We start from the raw sequence: 6,807 nt of genomic DNA, 5'->3' as shown, positions 1-6,807 counted from the left end.
AACAAGACGAAGGAAAAGGAGAGGTTTTGGAAACTAATGATTGCCTCCTTTCTACCTTCCTCCCCTCTTTTATTTTATTTTATTAATTTTTTTAAGTTTTTTTAATTAATAATTATTAATAAAATTATATATTTTTTTAATTTTTTCTTAATAATTAAAAATGTTAAAAAATACCTAAAAAAATAATTAAAAAAATTTCAAATACTCTAGAGTAGTAAAAGGGTGGTAAGCAGATAGTAAGTGTATTATCATCTTTCATCTTATCTTATCATTATAATTTTTTAAAATTTTCATACAAAATATAATAAATAATTTTATTTTTTCAAATATCAAAATAATAATATTAAAAAATACTATTTTATTCAATTTTTAATCTAAAATTATTTCATCTCATTTCATTATTTAAACGAGTCATTATTTTATTATTAAAAAATATATATTTTAATAATATTTTATTTAATTTTTATATCATTTCACCTCATTTTAATTCATTATTTAAACTGATAAAGTTATTAGTAAATATGTGAAACATATGAGCAATTTGCGTGGGACCAAACTGTGGGATAATTTGAATATAATTAATGATACATGTATAATTTTTTTACAAATTTTTATATAATCATATTTTAAAATAATATTTATATAAAGTGATGTTGTACATGTTATTTTATAAAAATATTTCTCTTTTAAAATATAATTTTTTGAAAGAGTTATATCTCTATATTTTTTTTTTTATATTTACGTTTTGCCTTTACGAATAAAAATAAATTAATTAAATTAAAGGTGCGTGGGACCAATCTGACATGTGAATTTCTAATAGAATTTCTCAATTTCTATGGTATGGAAATTTTGGTTCATTCAGAAGCTTCTGCGGCTCTGCCTCCAAGTACTAGGTAGTAGGTACGACTCCAGTAATGATCCAGATAAAGATTCTCTCTCTTCGATTGGATGAACTCTGAGAAATAAATATTATAATATTCTCACCAATTAATACTGAATGATTTAATATAAATATATAAATAGAATATTAAATTACTTATTTAAACATATTATATAGAAGTATTGAATAAATACAATAGGGTCTATATTCATTAATATTCTATACATATTGAATGATTTTAATTTTTACTTATGGATTCAAAAAGCAAAAAGCTAGTGGAAAAAGAAAGAAATAAAAGAAATTGATATCTTCTATACTTGAAAGAAATAATATTTATAATTCTAAAAGAGAAAAATCTCACGTACTCATTTAAAAAAAATAGTTAAATTTAAGATCTACATAAAAAAAAATTATTCTTTTAATGGCAGACTCTACTTTTTTTAAAGAAAGTGCACGAAATTTGTATATTTTATGATTGTATCTACCACTATTTTTTTTTATCGAATGATATGAAAAACATGCTTACTCTAGGTCATATTGAAGATAAATTCTTTTAAAAGATACAATTTAATGTATAGAGCAGGGATTGACAATAGTAAGTATTTATAATTAATTAATTAATTATTAGTCATGAAATGGTTGTGAGAATTACGACTAGATCACATAATTTTTATCAAATAACTTGTAGAATAATATCAAGGCTTGGTACATTCCATTGGCAGTGATGTTGAGCTAGCAATCTTACCAGTTTCTGGGTTCTAAGTCTGTCATGTTTTTCTAGCCTTGTACTTTTTTCCTCGAATGTCTTCATCAGACCTCTCTCATTTGTGATAATAACCTAACTGAGGGCACAACTTCACTTCTCCTTGGGACCCTTTTTCAAACCAATTGTTGGGCCTCTTGCTGATGGTTTCACAACTTTCTCCTTTGCTTTAGAAAGATTTGATTCGGGTTTGGCTTCCAAGGAAAGCATGCCCATACTAATAATTCATATATATAATGTCAATAGATATGCACGACTTATTGTACATTTCAAAACTAATACACGAAATAAGATGTGACTTAGGATTTTCTTGTGCCCTTATAACTGTGAAAATATAGTTACAAAACCCATAAGATTAATAATTTGGATCTTGTATCTTCAACAAAGACAATAAGTCAAGAAAATAGCAATCCTTAAAACATAAGGTTAAAAGCAAGTTCATCACTACAACTAAACCACACTTTTTTAAGGTTGTTTGGTTTTGAGAATGTCAATTTTGATAGTTACAGAAACAAATCATAACTCACAGACCTTTGAGAAAGTCGAGGAATTATATCAGAAAGAATTCATAACTCAGATTCTCTTAATTTTTCGTTATAGTTCGAGTTATTGACTAAATTTGTAGATCATATGACTTCAACAACTATGATTTCTATTATCATTGAAGAGACATATCCATCCCTCCTTTGATTAGGCCAAGCATATGGCTAGTAAGGCCCACAGCACAGATGTTGCAAGCCCATCGACTAAGAAGGAAGCCGAAGGAACCCGGCACCACATTCACACGAGCACTCCTCTACTCAAGTGACTCACGGAAAACCTCAAAAAAAGCTACATGCTCTAAAGCTTTAAAGTCCAATCTGAAATATAACTAGAATATGTATAATTAGGTTATAATTCTTTGCTTTATAAAAGAGAAAAGCTCTCAACCGGATGGGTTTAAAATCTATTTTGGCACTAGTCAATGAAATCGCGACACGTAAGCATTTCAAACACATTTCACCTGCACCCAACAACACTAAACCTGCACTCATCTCCCTTCCGTTCTCTCCCTCTCCCTTATTGCACCAAACATGCACTCATCCTGCACCAAACCTGCACTCTCATCTATTTCCTTTCATTTCTCTCCCTCTCTCCCTTACGTTCTCTCTGTTCTCTCCCACTTTCTTCTTGCACCAAACCTGCACTCATCATCTCCGTTCTCTCCCTCTCCCTTCCTCTCCCCGACGAAAACCCCACTCGACGCAACGCCAACGGAAGCCCCACCTGCACTCATCTTAAAAGCCGACGAAAGGTAAAAAAAATTCTATTTGGGGCAATTTCATTGGTCTTCTGTTTGATTGTGCAATTTCATTGATTGTGCACTTTCATTAATCTTCTGGTTGATTGTGCGATTTTGTAAAAAATTTATAAAAGATTTCCTTCATTGCTCTTTTTCGTTAGTGAAATGACTAAACTCTTTCATAAAAGATTTCATTGGTACTAAACTCTGCAAGTCCAATGGATTTCATTGGTCCGGCTATTAAGTTCGACAACAATTTTGCCAAACCTGTGATCACACATATATTATATAAACAATAATATTATTTAGTGTGCAAGTATAATTATTTTTTTAAAGTCAAATTTAGTGACCACCGAATTATCATTAAACTCTGCATCCCCAATAACTTTACATGGGACCATTTTTGAAATGTGGCTTCTTGTGATTAGTTTGGTAATGTTTGGATATATGTTATAATTGGTAAAAGTTCTTTTCTTTGATTGTCTATTGAGCTATCATTGTCATGTAAAATGGTATCAGGTTGCATGAATGATGAGTACATCAAGAGATCAGGTTGAGATTTTTGACAATTCTAATTCTAGCGCTGATGAAGTTGAGATGATTGAAAATGATATTGAGGTTGAACTCGATATGAACATGCCCAAGGAAGGCCATACAACGTCATCTTCATATGTAGAGCTGTATGTGGGGCTAGAGTTTGACAATATAGAGGATGTACTTAACTGCTATAAAACCTTCTCCAGACGAACTGATTTTAGCATTCAAACAAATCACACTCAGTTGTCAGGTACAAACAAATCATTAATTGATGTAGAGTTTGTGAGTTCGAGAGAATGATTCCTTTGGTATAATCTTAAACTTAAAGAAAGAGCAAGCCCTAGGCTCCGGAAACAAAGTGTGGTTGTAAGGTGATGATGACAATAAAGAAAAATGGAGACAAATAGGTTGTATCCAAGTTTGTACTCCAACATAATCATGAGTTGTTGACACCTAAGAGTACAAGTTTGCTTCGTGAACATAGATAGGTGATACCGACGCAAAAAAATATTTAATAGACACGCTAAATGAGTCAGGTACATGGGATATGTCTCAACTGGATTTGATAAGAAATATTGTTTGATTAGACAGTTTTATATAGTTGATGTGATGAGGTCATTATCTATTAAGAAATATGAGCATGCTTGTAAGGGAATAGAGACTTTTCATCAAGAGCTTCTCTTGATGAGTGATGATGATGATGGTGGTGGTAACACGGAAGGACATGCGTCCAGAGTGAAATAGTCCCAAACTTTTCATTGCAAGATCCTGCAATCATTGTTTCTAAAGAAAGGTCCAAAACAGTATGATAAAAAAATTCAAAGGAAAATGTACCAACAAAGAAGTGACAATGCAACATTTGTAAACAAGAATGCATGTTAGAACGAAATGTCCATCACATAGGTATTTGCAATGATTTCATTCCGTTTTTAAATTATGTCGTATGTTTTTTGTGTGAAGCTTTTAACTTGATGAAATATTTTTTTATAGTGGTATTGGCGAACCAAGTTCAACTACATTACTTCCAGACCCAGCCACTATGTCAACAATATTTTATATGTATGAATGAATACTGATCTTATCTTATTTATTTTATAATTAAATGTTTAATTTGATCACTTATTTTCATTCCTTTGTGAAAATTTTTCTTTATTTATAGGAATATGCAATTCCCAACAATGTTACAAAATGAAGATTATGGAGCAGCCTGGAATTTTTACTTTTCAAAAGATAATTAATTATTGGGTATCTTAGATTTTTTTTTGTGCCATTCACTTTTGTAGCCATGATTCTTTTGTGATTGACTAGATCATCCCCTCCCACATTTTATCTATATGGGGATGTTTTGTTGGCAATGATTGTATAGCTGTTTTTGTCACCAGTTACATTTTTTTTTTTTTGGTTATATCTGGCTAGCTAAATATTATTAGTAAACAAGATTTGGTTTTGAAAAGCTCCATCTGACTTGTTGGTATTTAATTTTCTTCCTAATTTGCAAGTCAGCCTTAACATTGCAATAGAAAATATAGCAATAACACTTAATATTTGAATCACAAAAAATGCATTGCATTAAGTAAATAATATTCATAAAAAATAATATAAATATAGCTTGCTCTGATAAGCCAAGTACATCTTAATGTAGCATTAAATTATTTACAAAGTATGAAAGCTCATTAAATTTCAAACTAATAAATAACGCAATAAATACAATCTAAGATGCAATTAAGGACATTTGTACTTGTTTTTATCGATTGGAATTTTATATATTCAATTCTTGCACGTTCAGATATCCTTTCATTTCTTCCATGTGCTAATTCCAAGGTTCATTTACAACAATCTAATAGTTCCATTACAAGTTCAACCCATTCGAAAAAGTTACATTATTTTTTATATTTATAATTTGGACAATTGAAAAATCATTAACCAAAACTTTTTGAGTTGCCCGACATCCACATTTTGGAGGGAATGCTGCAATAACATAGTGGTCTTTGTCCTGAGATTATTTCATCTCCTGCCCTCATAGACCGTAAGCTAGATATGGTGTCTCCTCCACTAATTTCCATATTGCTACAAACAAACAAATAAGTCAATCCATTAACTTATAAGCTATTTATTATATATTCAATCCATTACTTTATAACCAACCAAATGGTAAAGAACTGTATATAGAAACTAAATGTATGATTATAATCTACAGTGTCTAGGTAAAAGCCAAAACAAAGGTATTGATAGATAGATAGATAAATATTAAACAACATGTGATTTCTATCGACAAACAATGAAATACAGTACAACTTTCCTACATTACTAGGTATAGATAACCATCGTAATAATTAAGTACCGCCATGCAAAAATCTCAAGAAATATACCAACACAAAGAAACTCTCCCATGTCCATCCACTAAGACCGGTTGTGTATATAATACTCCAGCTGTTACACTTCTCATTCATATTTTGGTGTTTGAAAATGTTATGAAGTGATGACACAATTAGTATCAATTTTACATATTAAATTTAAAAAAAGTCTTGGTTCAATTGAGTTGGAGTTGGTTACAGAGATTGCTTTTTTCATCTCCAAGACATTTGCTATGACCATCTCCAAGATAATTGTTTTGACTTGGAGGATGTCATTGTTGGTTTTATAATTTGTTGTCTAAGTTATAGAATGCAATTTGAAGAGAATTAGATACAGGCAGTGAGGTTCATGCTACCTATGGTGATTCTCACATTTTTTGAATAACTTCATCATCTTTGTCTCTCTCTCTGAATTATCTCTGCAATTGGCATGAATTGCAGATCCCTTGTTTACATTAACAAAAGGAATTAAATTATGGAGTGATTTCTTATTAGTGCTGAAAAGTTATATAGCCCTGTAAGTTAAGGACCACATGAATTGGTAAGCAACCTGCTATAGTGGAACCGAGGTAAAAGCTAACAGTGTCCAGCGAAAGGAGGGGTAGAGGTTGTATCTTCTAAGTTATCAAAGTGGGATTGTTGTCATCTGAAGTGAAGAATAAGTTATGGGCACCAAGTGTTTGCAACATGCTCCTAACGAGAATGATACAGTGTTGTAATATTCTATTGTTTCTCATATATCCTTCAGTACATGAAATCGCACAATAGATGAGAGGATCAAACAGACCAACAGATCACCAACGGAAAAGAGCAATGAAGGAAATCGCAAAATAAATAGGTTTCAAACAGAAATTTTTTTACCTTATGTTGTCTTTGAAGATGAGTGCATGTGGGGCTCGTCGGCATCGCGTCGAGTTGAGCTTCCATTGAGAAGAGGAAGGGAGAGGGAGAGAATGGAGAGAATTGGAGATTTTTCGTTGAGGGCACTTGG

This window comes from Juglans microcarpa x Juglans regia, chromosome 8S, assembly GCF_004785595.1.
Source record: "Juglans microcarpa x Juglans regia isolate MS1-56 chromosome 8S, Jm3101_v1.0, whole genome shotgun sequence".
Classification (NCBI taxonomy): domain Eukaryota; kingdom Viridiplantae; phylum Streptophyta; class Magnoliopsida; order Fagales; family Juglandaceae; genus Juglans; species Juglans microcarpa x Juglans regia.
Note: the sequence above shows the minus strand (reverse complement) of the source record.